Genomic DNA, 15017 nt, shown 5'->3' on the forward strand with positions numbered 1-15017 from the left:
GGCAACAGAGTGAGACTCTGTCTCCAAAAAAAAAAAAAATGGAATAAATGTAACAACTCTTCCCATGTACCCACGGAATCAAAAAAGAAGAAAAATTGGTTCAAAAAAGTGGCCGAAACCATTGAAAACAAGGGGAGCATTTTTTTGGGGGGGGTAGAACTATTAAAGTGCTGTACTAAGTCAATTGAATAATGTAAAGATAATAGCATATTGCTACTATCATTTGTTACTCTTAATTGTTCTACATTTACGGAGTTCTGCCCTGGGTAGTTTTAATAGCAGTTGTTAACCATTGTCATTTGTCAGCCACCTTATTACAGTTCAAAATGGAATCGTAATTGAAACACTTGAACAAGTTAAAATTGACAATAAACCCACAGTCCGATAGGATTTGCTTAATGAACTTGATGCAATAAAATGTTAATTGTTGTCAAGCATTTGTAGAATATATTGCTTAAAAGTTTTAAATTTTATAATTAACACATAACAGTTCAAGGGGGTAAGTTCACATGAAGAAGCAAGAGGCAAGTGAAAATTAAGCATAGCATTATTCTTTACATTACGGAAGCAGAAATGATTTTACTTTTCTTGGATTGTTTAACACTTTTTTCCCTTCCTCTCTGAATTTCTTTGCTTCCTGTGAGATATAAAATATAGGACAAGAGTAAATTTTGCTTAACCCAAAACATATTGTTCCCTGGTCACCACACCTGAATTTTTATGCTAACAATTACATCCAAATCGTTGGATAATGTATTGCATGTATTTTACCATATACCACTTTCACATTTATTAACATATGTGGACTTCAGTTTCCTTGTCAATAAAACCACAGAGGCTATTTATTATGTTGTTGTGAGAATTAAAGCAGATAGTAGGCAGGTAATCTATGTTAATTGTTTATTTCCTTAATTTTTACATTATCTATTAAACTCATTGAATCATTAATATTTATTAAATTGGAGTATGCATTTTCAGAATGATTGGCAAGAAACTAGTTAATTAACTGGGTAAGGATTTATGTTAGGTAGGTGATGACCAAGCAGGATTGAGAGATAAATTGTGAATCTAAATATTTTTATCCTCAGAGTGTGAAATATTAGGTTTGTCTATGTACAGCATTGCAAAATTGCTCCTGGTTAACTGGGTGGAAAGTGAAGTTTATAAGCAACAAAAGTGTAAGGAATGGCTCTAAGTGAGACAAAAAATGTCTGAAAAGAAGGCAAATACTGAAAGTTAAAGATATTCATTCATCCATTCATTCATTGTTTAGCAATGTCCTCTACCTTCTTCGTGGAACACAAAAACTCAACTGACCTTAATAATAAGGGAAACATACATTTTCTTGGGGAAGAAAGGTAAAACAGATAAATACTTAGACTAAGATTTGGGATTATGTTTCTTAAGTACCTTGCTGAACTCTCCATAATCTAGAAAAAAAGACTTTCTTAGAAGGCTGTACTTAATATGCCACTTTAAATTTAATTTAATTTACAAAATTAAATTATGCAAAGTATGCCTCTTCACAGAGATACATCTGTATCCTAGCTCCATCTCCTATGGCCAGTAGCAAATGTTGAGGGTTTGTTCAACAATGGACTTTCCATCTCAGTCATTTGGGTCATTTAGGAGATTCTTTCCATCTCTGACGCTGTCTGCATATGTACGACTTTTTACTCTTAAACATATGTTTTGGGAAGCATTCGTGTCAACACAATGTTTGTTTTTAATATGTTGTATCTCTGCATATTTATGTACAATATTGTGCAACATAGTTTTTTAAAGCACTCCCATAGAGAAGGACACTAAGTCTGCTCCCACTTTTTTGGTTGCTACCAATTATTATCTTTAAATATACATCTCTGAATTCAGATGCAAACATTTCTGTAGGATAGACTTTCAGAAGCAGAAATACTGATTTCAAAGGTAGTTATATTTTAATTTTGACAGATACAATCATATTCCGTTCAAGAGTTACTAGCAGTTCACAGTCCCACAAAAACATAACAGTGCTCATTTCACTAACAAAAATATTACTTTAATAATTGCAATCCAATAAACAGAAAATGATTTTAATAGATGCTTAATTTGTGCTTTTGTAATTATCAGTGATGTTAAGCTTTTGTTCATACTTGTTGATTATTTTATTTAATCTTTCATAAATACTATTACAATCCTATCCCGTATTTTATTTTGCTTTTTTTGTTCTTTTCTTGATATTTAATACCTTTCTATGTAGTTACATATATTATGAAAATATTTTTCTTTGTAAGTCAACAATTATTTTGTGATTTTTGTTTTCATCTATTTAAAGCTTTTGTGTTTAGATGTTTAATTAAATTCATCTAAAATTATACTTCTGGTTGCCGAAGATAGCATATTATTAGTCAACTGTGCCAGATTTGATGATCAAATAGTTCATCTTTCACAAACAAAAGAAAGGACACTTTTATCACATACTAATTCCCATGGATTATACATTGTGCTACATCTCTTTAGGCATTTATGAATAAAAAAGTCTTAATTCGTATAGATTTGTGGTTATTTCATAGGTAGCTACTCTAGTTCATTTCTGTTTTCCAAGTTTTCATAGTTGTTAGTGCTCATTATATATTCCTAGTGAATTTTAGTATAAACTTACTGAATTAGTGGTAAATTATTTTTGATTTATTTAATTTGTTTGGAAAGAACTGACCTCATCATTTTTTTGTGTGTGTTCAAAAGATTTGGAATTCTCTCTTGCAGTTGGGTGTGCAAAAGTATTTGCAGGTTTTGCCACTGAAAGTAATAGCAAAAGCACTACTCACAGTAGCAAAGACTTGGAACCAACCCAAATGTCCAACAATGATGGACTGGATTAAGCAAATGTGGCACATCTACACCATGGAATACTATGCAGCCATAAAAAGTGATGAGTTCATGTCGTTTGTAGGGACTTGGATGAAGCTGGAAACCATCATTCTCAGCAAACTATTGCAAGGACAAAAAACCAAACACCGCATGTTGTCACTCATAGGTGGGAATTGAACAATGAGAACACTTGGATGCAAGAAGGGGAACATCACACACTGGGGCCTGTTGTGGGGTAGGGGCAGGGGGGAGGGATAGCATTAGGAGATGTACCTAATGTAAATGACCAGTTAATGGGTGCAGCACACCAACATGGCACATGTATACATATGTAACAAACCTGCACGTTGTGCACATGTACCCTAGAACTTAAAGTATAATAAAAATATATATATATATATAAAAGAAAGTAAGCAAAACCCACAATTACTTTTGCAGCAACCCAATATTTTGAAACATATAAATTATTAACTCTAGTCGCCCAACTGTGTTATCCAACACTCGACCTTATTCCTCTTATCTAACTGTATTTTTCTACCCATTATTTTGCCTCTCTTTTTCTTTTTCTCCCCACTACCCTTCCCAACCTCTGGTACCCACCTTTCTACTCACTACCTCTATGAGATCTTTTTTTCAAACTCCCATGTATAAGGGTGAATACACATTTGTTTTTCTGTGCTTGGCTTATTTCACTTCACATAACATCCTCCAGGCTCATCCGTGTTGCCACAAATGACAGAATTTCATTCTTTATTTATGGCTGAATAATATTCCATTGTGTGTTTCTTTATATTCCATTGTGTGTTTCTTTATATTCACGTTTACTTTATCCATTCATTTACTGATGAACATTTAGGTTGATTTCAAATCTTGGCCATTGTGCATAGTGCTGCAATAAACATGGAAGTGCAGATATCTCTTCAATATTCTGATTTCCCTTCTTTTTAATATATTTATGTATACCCAGTAGTGGGATTGCTGGATCATATGGTAGTTTTATTTTTAGTTTATTGAGGAACCTCCATTTTCTTTTCTATAATGGGTGTACTAATTTACATTCCCGTTAACAGAGTATATGGGTTCCTTTTTCCCCATGTCTTTGCAAACATTTATCATTTTACTTTTAGGTAGTAGCCATTTTCACCAGCAGAACATAATATCTCATAGTGGTTTTGATTTGCATTTCCCTGATTATTAGCGACGTTGAGCATTTTTTCATGTATCTATTGTCAACTTGCATGTATTCTTTTGAGAAATATCTAGTTAGGTCATTTTTAAATTGGATTATTGGTGGGATTTGTTTTGCTATTGAGTTGTTCAAGTTCCTTACATATGCTGGTTATTAATCTCTTGTCAGGTAGTTTGCAAATATTTTCTTCACTTTCTTGATAGTTTCCTTTGCAGCACAGCTTTTTAGCTTAACATTATCCCATTTGTCAATTTTTGCTGTTTTTGCCTGTGCTTTTAAAGTCTCACTGAAAAAAATCTTTGCCCAGACCAATTCTCTGAAGGATTTTTCCAATGTTTTCTTCTAGTAATTTCATAGTTTCAGGTCTTAACATTTAAGCCTCTAATTCATTTTGATTTGATTTTTGTGTATGGTGAGATATAGGTCCTAGTTTCATTTTTCTGCATATGAATATCCAATATTCCAATTAGCATTTATTGAAGAAACTGCCCTTTCCCCCATGTACATCTCATGCTTTTCAATGACACTTTATATTTAATTTCTATGAGTATTTCACAGTTCTTGTGAGGCATGTTGCAAAGTACTAAAGAATGATCTGTGTGCTACAGTGTCTCTTTCTTCTTAGATGTTAGTTTTCTCATTTGTTGATATTTGCACCTCATTTTATGGCGTGTGTTTCCTCCCAACTATTAGATGAATTTTGATTGTTTGCTCATCTTTTCATTTATCTCTGTGTGACTATTGCTTCTATTTGTTTTATACTCACCCTGGTGATTGTAGGGGGGAGAAGTGATATTCTACTAGGTGAGATAATTGGATTATTTCATATTAGACATCTTTTCTACTACTAAAAATGTTTATTTGGACATACATTTTAATTTTTTCTACATTATTTCTTAATAGATAGCTTTATTTTACTTTCAAATGTTTTGTTATTCTCAATATTGAAGCACATATAATATAAAAATTACTTTTCATTTTCTTTAATGCTCTTATAAGTACTGTACACAATTTATTCATTTTTTTAAAGAAGATGTACTTCTTTATCTTTAATGCTACTTTTAATCCCTTCTATGTTTTGCAAAAAAAAAAAATTTTTTTAATTTTTACTTTAAGTTCTGGGATACATGTGCAGAACGTGCATGTTTGTTACATAGGTATACACATGCCATGGTAGTTTGCTATACCCATCAACCCGTCATCTACATTAGGTATTTCTCTTAATGTTATCTCTCCCCTAGCCCCCCAGTCCCTGACAGGCCCCAATGTGTGACGTTCCCCTTCCTGTATCCATGTGTTCTCATTGTTCAATTCCCACTTATGAGTGAGAACATGCGGTGTTTGGTTTTCTGTTCCTATGTTAGTTTGCTGAGAATGATGGTTTCCAGCTTCATCCATGTCCCTGCAAAGGACATGAATTCATACTTTTTTATTGCTGCATATTATTCCATGGTATATATGTGCCACATTTTCTTTATCCAGTCTATCATTGATGGGCATTTGGGTTGATTCCAAGCCTTTGCTATTGTGAACAGTGCTGCAATAAACATACGTGTGCATGTGTCTTTACAGTAGAATGATTTATAATCCTTTGGATATATACCCAGTAATGTGATTGCTGGGTCAAATGTTATTTCTGGTTCTAGATCCTTGAGGAATCGTCACACTGTCTTCCACAATGGTTGAACTAGTTTAAACTCCCACCAACAGTGTAAAAGTGTTCCTGTTTCTCCACAACCTCTCCAGCATCTGTTGTTTCCTGACTTTTTGATGATCACTATTCTAACTGTCATGAGATGGTATCTCATTGTGGTTTTGATTTGCGTTTCTCTAAAGAACAGTGATGATGAGCTTTTTAAAAAATGTTTGTTGGCCAGATAAATGTCTTATTTTGAGAATATCTGTTCATATCCTTTGTTCACTTTTTGATGGGGTTGTTTTTTTCTTGTAAATTTAAGTTCCCTTTGTCTGATGGATCGACTGCAAACATTTTCTCCCATTGTGTAGGTTGCCTGTTCACTCTGATGATAGTTTATTTTGCTGTGCAGAAGCTCTTTAGTTTAATTAGATCCCATTTGTCAATTTTGGCTTTTTTGCCATTGCTTTTGGTATTTTAGTCATGAAGTCTTTGCCCATGCCTATGTCCTGAATGGTATTGCCTAGGTTTTCTTCTAGGGTTTTTATGATTTTAGGTCTTACATTTAAGTCTTTAATCCGTCTTGAGTTAATTTTTGTATAAGTTGTAAGGAAAGGGTCCAGTTTCAATTTTCTGCATATGGCTAGTCAGTTTTCCCAACACCACTTATTGAACAGGGAATCCTTTCCCCATTACTTGTTTTTGTAAGGTTTGTCAAAAATCAGATGGTTGTATATTTGTGGCATTATTTCTGAGGCCTCTGTTATGTTCCATTGGTCTATATATCTGTTTTGGTACCAGTATCATGCTGTTTTGGTTACTGTACTATAGTTTGATCCATTCCTTTTCTCATCTCAGAGATGAAATTCAAATTATACTTTAGTATAGTTTGAAGTCAGGTAGCATGATGCCTCCATCTTTGTTCTTTTTGCTTAGAATTGTCTTGGCTATACGGGCTGTTTTTTGGTTCCATATGAAATTTAAAGTCGTTTTTTCTAAATCTGTGAAGAAAGTCCATGGTAGCTTGATGCGGATAGCATTGAATCTATAAATTACTTTGGGCAGTATGGCCATTTTCATGATATTGATTCTTCCTACCCATGAGCATGGAATGTTCTTCCATTTTTTGTGTCCTCTTATTTCCTTGAACAATGGTTTGTAGTTCTTCTTGAAGAGGTCTTTCACATCTGCACCTGCCAGGGGCACCTGCCAGATGCCAGGGAAATTTATAGCATTTATAGCATTAAATGCCCACAGAAGAAAGCAGAAAAAATCTAAATTCAACACCCTAACATCACAATTAAAAGAACTAGAGAAACAAGAGTAAACAAATTCAAAAGCTAGCAGAAGACAAGAAATAACTAAGAGCAGAGCAGAACTGAAGGAGATAGAGACACGAAAAATCCTTCATAAAATCCATGAATCCAGGAGCTAGTTTTTTGAAGGGATCAACAAAATAGATAGACCACTAGCTAGACTAACAAAGGAGAAAAGAGAGAAGAATCAAATACAGCCCTACTGGGAGGTGTCTACCAGTCAGGAGGCACAGGTGTCAGGGACCCACTTGAGGAGGCAGTCTGTCCCTTAGCAGAGCTCAAGTGCTGTGCTGGGAGATCTGCTGCTGTCTTCAGAACCAGCAGGCAGGAACGTTTAAGTCTGCTGAAGCTGCGCCCACAGCCACCCCTTTCCCCAGGTGTTCTGTCTCAGGGAGATGGGAGTTTTATCTATAAGCCCCCTGACTGGGGATGCTGCCTTTCTTTCAGAGACGCCCTGCCCAGAGAGGAGGAACCTAGAGAGGCAGTCTGGCTACCGCGGCTTTGTGTAGCTGCTGTGTGACCCCCACAGTTCGAACTTCTCTGTGTCTTTGTTTACACTGTGAGGGGAAAACCACCTACCCAATACTCAGTAATGGCGAACGCCCCTCCCCCCACCAAGCTGGAGCATCCCAGGTCGACTTCAGACTGCTGTGATGGCAGTGAGAATTTCAAGCCAGTGGATCTTAGCTTGCTGGGCTCCGTGGGGGTGGGATCTGCTGAGCTAGACCACTTGGCTCCCTGGCTTCAGCCCCCTTTCCAGGGGAGTGAATGGTTCCGTCTCGCTGCAGGCACCCCTGGAGTATGAAAAGAAACTCCTACAGCTAGTTCGGAGTCTACCCAAATGGGCGCCCTGTTTTGTGCTTGACACGCAGGGCCCCGGTGGCATAGGCACCCAAGGGAATCTCCTGGTCTGCGAGTTGTGAAGACCGTGGGAGAAGCGTAGTATCTGGGCTGGAGTACACTGTTCTTCATGGCAATCCCTCATGGCTTCCCTTGGCTAGGGGAGGGAGTTCCCTGACCCCTTGTACTTCCTGCGTGAGGCCATACCCCACCCTGCTTCTACTTGCCCTCCGTGGGCTGTACCCACTGTCTAACCAATCCCACAGAGATGAACTGGGTACCTCAGTTGGAAATGCAGAAATCACCTGCCTTCTGCATTGATCTCGCTGGGAGCTGCAGACCAGAGCTATTCCTATTCGGTCATCTTGCCAGCCACCGTGTTTTGCGAAAGTTTTAAGACTTCATGTTTTCTTTGGTTTATTTTGTACTGCTGTAAGTACATTTTAGCCTGTAGTTTTTAATGCGTATTTTGAATGGCTTTTATTTAGATTCCATTTTATTTTACCCTTCATCATTACAGCTCTAACAACCGTTCACTATTTATCAGATGATGTAAGGACCTTATTTCTCAGAGATGAGATTTGAGGACTGCATTATGTGTATTTTTATTGCCAATTTAGGCAATTAGTAGTGAGAAGAGAACTAACCTGGGTTTATGGGGTATTCTGAAAAAGTCATTTACTATACAGTTAAACTGCTGTAGCAGAGGCAAATTTTGCATATATTCTTTCTTTTTTTTCCCTCTATTCAAGGTATAGGCTGAGATGTAATCCAATTTTGGCTTTTTAAAATTGTGTACTCAGGAAAATTAGTAGACGTATTGATATTTTACCCTCTGGAAACCAAAGCACTTCTATACTAGGATAAATGTGTGACAGCAGTCAGAAACTATAGATGAGAGTTTCCCTGCCTACAAGTTTTCTTTTGGTGGAGCTGCACACCCCAGCAGAGCACATCTGTTACTGGTTTACAAAGTCAACATGACCACAAGTGTGCTTTGTTTATCCTTCCCTTGTCTCCATCTGTCACACCTAAAAATAAGTTAAGATGTCCATCTTCTCAGGAAAGTGGTGTCCTTGACTGGAATAATCCAAGTGACATGACTACATTAGTTAGGTGCTGAGCTCTACTCTTCATTGGTTTAATACTTGTTATGCTTATGCTTAGTTTTTCATACTTGACATGGTAGACTGTGAAAGTTTCTGATCTAAATATAACAGTCTAAACATAGATTCAGCTTTTATTTCCTTGATTCACCTTTTCCTCTACCTCTAGTTTCTCAAATACCAGTCCTTAGAGTTATTCTTCATGAATTTCTTTACTTTCTTCCATAGCACACTTAGGTATACACACTTTGTTTCTTGACTTAACCCTTTCAATCCTATGCCATCTATAATGTATTCAGAAAATACACACACACGGCTGGGCGCAGTGGCTTATGCCTGTAATCCCAGCACTTTGGGAGGCCAAGGCAGGCAGATCACGAGGTCAGGAGTTCGAGACCATCCTGGCTAACACAGTGAAACACTGTCTGTACTAAAAATACAAAAAATTAGCCAGGCGTGGTGGCGGGCTTCTGTGGTCCCAGCTACTTGGGAGGCTGAGGCAGGAGAATGGTGTGAACCCAGGAGGTGGAGCTTGCAGAGAGCCGAGATCACACTACTGCACTCCAGCCTGGGTGACAGAGCGAGACTCTGTCTCAAAAAAAAAAAAAAAAAGAAAAGAAAAGAAAATACACAGACACAAACACACACAGCAGCAAGGAAATTGTTTAATATTAAAGGGCAATAAGTCAAAAGTGAGATAATGAATATGTTTTATATCACATATGCACAAAAAATAAAGAAAAATGAATAAATAAATGCTTTGTAAAAGCAGAGATAGATGGATGGATAGATACACAGATGACAGGGGATGAAAGCAAATGGATTAGAAAAATCTTTGTGGAATGACTGAAATGTTCCAAAATTAAAGTGATATTTGCACATCACTGTAAATTTACTAAAAAGAATTAATGTTTGTACTTAAAATGGCTAACTTTTATGGCATGCAAATTATTCCTCAATACATCTGTTTTTAAAAGATTATTTGAAATCTTGCAATTAATATTTTAAAAAATAATAAATCTATTCATTAAAGGCATTTATTGAGTGCATAGTTCATGCCAAACCCTGTGCTAATAGTTTTAGTCTTACATAAGTATAAAAGTGGTTATTGACTTAAAAGTTTTCAGTACAATAGAAGATTACTGATGAGCCTGTCAAAAATATTCCCTAATTTTATTTACATTTTTTTAATCAAGTATTTCCATTTACTTATTTTCACCTCTGGTGAAGTTCCTCACGTTATACACATTTTCCACATTTTCTACTACTACCTTTAACATATTAATCATCATTATTTTAAATTTCCTGGCTGATAGTTCCAGCATCTGAGTCATGTCTGAGTCAGGTCCTATTGATTGTTTTGTCTATTGATAGTAGATTTTCCTGTTTGTTTTCCTTCTTAATTTTGTATCTTTCTGAAAAATTTTGTTGGTAGTTAGATATCGTGTGTATTTGTGCTTGAAAATGGACATGTCTTTTTTTCTGCTATGTCTTTAAAAGGTGTGGGGTACAGATTTGAGTTCGATCATGAGTTGAGCTATGAGTTAGTTATGTTATTATGATGGTTTCCTCCAATAAACTAGTATCTTCAAATTCTTCTAGCATTATATTGTTCCTAGAGTGTCATCTGTTTATCATATAATTTTTCTTATTGTCACTTTCACCTTTAGCTTGTAGCTATCCCTTTAAACCTATAGCTAAGAGAGGGTCTTTCTTTATGCTCCTGTCCCCTTTTTAACAGTAAACTGTTTTTGCTTGTTTCTCAGTGCTTGCTAGTATGGTAGGGTAAGACAAAACTATCTGTTGTCATAGTTCAGCCTCAGGCTTAGGAAGGTCCTAAATCTTGGAGGAGGTACTTTTTCAGTAATCTTTAGCTGCGCCCAGTGGCAGGGTATCTCTAATGGTATCTACTCAATATGATATACTTTTTCTTACCCAGGGGTAGATATTTTTCTTCCCTGTTCTCTTTTTTGTTCCTGGAGGTGGTAAAGTTTTGTTTCCTTCCCCATCAAAACTAAAATTTTTGATCTATATTCTACTAGTAGAAGAATATATGTAAGATATCTTATTTTTCTCATGATGGTATCCACTCTTTCCTTCAAACTTTTATTATAGAGAGTAGCTTTCTCTAATCTTTTGCTGTAAGTACAGTCATCTCTTGGATTCTCAGCCATGGAAAGTTGGCTCCAGGACTCCCACAGATGACAAAATCTATGGATGTCCAAGTCTCCTAGTAAGCCCTCAGTATCAACAGGTTCCTGCATCTGCAGATTCAACTATGATTGAAAAGTCGGCCATCTGTATCCACAGGTTCTGCATTGGCAAGTACAGAGGGCTGACTCTACCATGTGACGATCCATAGAGAAGAATACGTGACTGGATGCCAACTTCACTTTTGCCTGCAACTCCCTGGGGCTCTGTACTCTCATTGTTGCTTATATTTAGCTTCTGGTAATTTGGTAAAAATAAATAAATAAATACAAATTTACTGAATTATTTCTAGTTACTCATATGGCAGCCTCTCTTCCTCTCATGTTTGTCCCCATGTGAATCAGTATTGATGTCCCCATCTCTCCCTAGAGGTATGTATCTTTAATATCAGGGTGGGTGGCTGCCCTGATATCTCAGCTCTCTGGGTGCATGGACAAAATAAAAATTAAGGGATGTTCAGCAGTGTAGATTATTTAGCTGAATATGAAGTCCTTGAAACTGTTTTGACATTACTAGACATGATGTATACTATTCTGTAGCATTTTTTAGTTTTTTGAGTATAAAATCTATACTATATATAGTTAAAACTATATATGAAACTTTATATACCATATATAAACCTTATATATAACACTTTATATAAAAAAACTATATCGTACATACTTTTTATAGTATAAAAATATTATATGATAGCACTCCTTGGTGTTGTAATCAAAGCTATGGTTTTGCTTGGTTCATATTTTGAAATAACAGTACAAAAGAGAAGAAAATTATGGTGGGAGAAAATTAAGTATGACTAATGGTAGTCTAGAGAAACAAGTAAAAGAAGAAAGAAGTTGCTTAGAGATTACAAAATAAACAGAAATATCAAAAAATTAGGCAAAAGTCAAGGTTAAAAGGCAGATGTATATATGGAGAAAACACAATGTAAGAAAACCCAATGGACAGAAATTGTTGGGATGGGTAAAAGGCGTGTAAGTTGAGGATCTTACTCACAGATGTGTTTGATTTTTATGATCTTGAGTACTGTTTTGGGTATAAATGGTTAGCTAAAGTTGAGTACAGGGTAACATCTTTGGGATTAAGAAGTTCTAGGTATTTGACTGGGCCGCAGTGGCTCACACCTGTAATCCCAGCACTTTGGGAGGCCGAGGCAGGCGGATTACGAGGTCAGGAGATCGAGACCATTGTGGCTAACTCGATAAAACCCCATCTCTACTGAAAATACAAAAAATTACCCGGTGTAGTGGTGGGCACCTGTAATCTCAGCTACTCGGGAGGTTGAAGCAGGAGAATCGCTTGAACTCGGGAGGCGAAGGTTGCAGTGAGCCGAGATCCTGCCACTGCACTCCAGCCTGAGGCGACAAGAGCGAGACTGCATCTAAAAAAAAAAAAAAAAAAAAAAAAAAAAAAGGAAGTTCCAGGTATTTGTAGAGTTAAGTAGAGAATGAATGGTGTGCCTAGACAATTGTACCTTCTAAACATCAACAAACCTAGGATAGAGAATGACTGCTGAAAGCCAGGCATTAAAATTGTGAGCAAACAATTTTGGAGTGAGTGTGATATTAACAATACAAGGAATGAAGTGATTTAGTTTGCTGACTTGAGTCATAAGATCAGGAGGGTGCTGTGGAATCGGGAGTTCTGAATCAACAGAATGTTATTCATCTCCTGGCTTTTATGAGTGTCATGCTTGAAATAGTGAGTAATTCTGTCAAGAGGGTTTGAGAGAAGTGAAATTTCAAGGGAGGAATGAAGTTTTGATAGGATTTCTTCAACTTTGGAATCAAAAGCGAACTTTCCCTCTGGATAGGTTACATGAAGTGTCAAGGTCTCTGCATTTTCTTATAACACAGAAAGATGGGAAAAAAATAAATGTAGGAATAACAAAAATATTAAACTCAATATTAGTAAATTGAAGTTCATTCAATGATTAATAATGGGATAAAAATAATTTAAAGGTAAGACAAAATAACTAGCAAATTAATTGGAGTTGTACCATATGTGAGAAAATAATTTCAAAAGGCAACAGGGAACTCATGTGCATGAAAAATGCATTTTGCTCATGTCGTCAAATAGAATAGAACAAAATCTATAACTTTAAAATTGTGAGTATATTTTAACTAAACATAAAGAATAATCTTCTAAGGGTGAATTGTCTAACAATTAAAATAAATGCCTTAAAATTTCCTTGCTGTGTATTAATACATTTTGGGCAAGCACTTGTTAACTGTTAACTTGTGGAAAGAGAGGCAAGATTTGAATTTGGTAATTAAATTTTCAGATAAAATAACAGAGTATTAAAGTATTTATGACCATATTACCAATTAGTAGTCTATTTGTCTCTAATTCTAGTAAGTAGCCTTACATTTTATATACATTATTATATTGTACAAATATATTGAGGATAGAGTCTCATATTATAAGGCAAACATCTACAAATAAAGCAATTTTGCCTGTCATTTTAATATACTGAAAGCACAGTGGAATTTCCCATTGTGTTTTCTTACAATGTAATTTTAGCATAACCTTGGATCATTAGGACATCCATCAAGAACAGGACGATAATTGCTCAGAGCTCCAACTCATTAGGTCATCAGTTCTGACTAATCAGATTGTTTTTGTAAAAAATATTTTGCTGATGAGCATTGAACATTACCTTTTATTGACCATGATGGAATATTTATGTAATTACAACTTAATCTAAAATGTCACCTACAATTTTCTGTAACATAATCTATTCTCTTCTTGAATAATGCAATGCTTTGAAAACTAAACTTTATAATTCAACTAAATACTGCATTTCAACATTTTATTTACCCTTGAATGTTTTGATTCAGGTTAGTGACCATGAGGCCGTATTTCTGTACAACTGAGCATGTTCTCACAATGACTTCTATGTTATCAATTCAACCATTGATATTTGGAATAAAGATAGTTAATAAAGTCTGATTTGAACAAGTTCTCAAATCATGCTAGGTAAATTTACTGATGATTTATTTAAACATGAGTATCAAATCCAAGTATTCTAGAGTGATATAATCGACATGTTAAATGTCCCTATAAGATGGGTGGAGTGCACATAAAAGTCAGAAACCTAGTACATTTGGGTTTAACACATATATACCTGTTAGGTTTTACTATCAAAATTTTATTGACATTTAGGGTAATTTTGCCAAAACAAATAGCCCACCCTTTCTTGACCAAAGAAGGTTGAGGTGGTAAATAGTGCCTAAATTATATTTGGATATTTTTCATGTCAATAAATATTTGGCATTAAGTGGGTGTTATACTAAAGGAGAAATAATTAAGGTAATACAATCATACACTATAGTTGGACATATGAATCAGTAAAGGAATTTATCTAAATCTAAACAATCAACTGCATACAGATTCTTTAAGATTTTTAGGGGGATGAAATTTTATAAATTTGTATACACAAGAGACAAAAATGTAAAAGCAATTATTTTACATTTGCTTTTACATTTTTGTCTCTTGTGTGTACAAATTGCTTTTACTTTTTTCTTGTGTATACAAATATATGAATTGCTTTTACATCTTTGTTTCTTGTGTATACACATATATGATATTATTTTTCATATTTTGAAAAATAAATATGGGGGTGCTAAGACAGTTCACAGAATCCAAGTAAGGGCTTAAAACACCAGAAAAAGGCAAAGGTGTACTACAAGGTGATACTTCTCATTTTATTGATCAGAGTTAATAAACTTCCCTATTCGATGGGTATCTGGTGTTAACAAGACTCTTAACTCCCAGCCTCATGTGGCTCAGCATGAGACAAAAACCCAGAGATGAGTCGACTGTTCCAGCGCACATGCAGGGTGGAGGCAAAGTTGTTGCAAGACTCA

The 15017-nt window shown here is 35.5% G+C and overlaps 2 long non-coding RNA genes across 5 annotated transcripts in view; one reads left to right on the forward strand and one right to left on the reverse strand.

Moving 5' to 3' along the window:
* Window positions 1-11428, forward strand: part of LOC129051625 (uncharacterized) — a 214512-nt gene extending 203084 nt beyond the window's left edge. Inside the window, exon 4 of one of the 2 annotated variants that reach the window (XR_008516005.2) lies at window positions 11248-11428. This is a non-coding gene — a long non-coding RNA (uncharacterized LOC129051625). The remainder of the gene's footprint in view (window positions 1-11247) is intronic. The other variant, XR_008516007.2, reaches the window with a different exon arrangement.
* LOC129051626 (uncharacterized) overlaps window positions 1-15017 on the reverse strand; it is a 91695-nt gene that overhangs the window by 43298 nt on the left and 33380 nt on the right. For all 3 annotated transcript variants that reach the window (XR_010137615.1, XR_010137617.1, XR_010137616.1), the window contains exon 2: window positions 12387-12529. This is a non-coding gene — a long non-coding RNA (uncharacterized LOC129051626). The remainder of the gene's footprint in view (window positions 1-12386; window positions 12530-15017) is intronic.

This window comes from Pongo abelii, chromosome 17 (genome assembly GCF_028885655.2).
Source record: "Pongo abelii isolate AG06213 chromosome 17, NHGRI_mPonAbe1-v2.0_pri, whole genome shotgun sequence".
In the NCBI taxonomy this organism is placed as follows: domain Eukaryota; kingdom Metazoa; phylum Chordata; class Mammalia; order Primates; family Hominidae; genus Pongo; species Pongo abelii.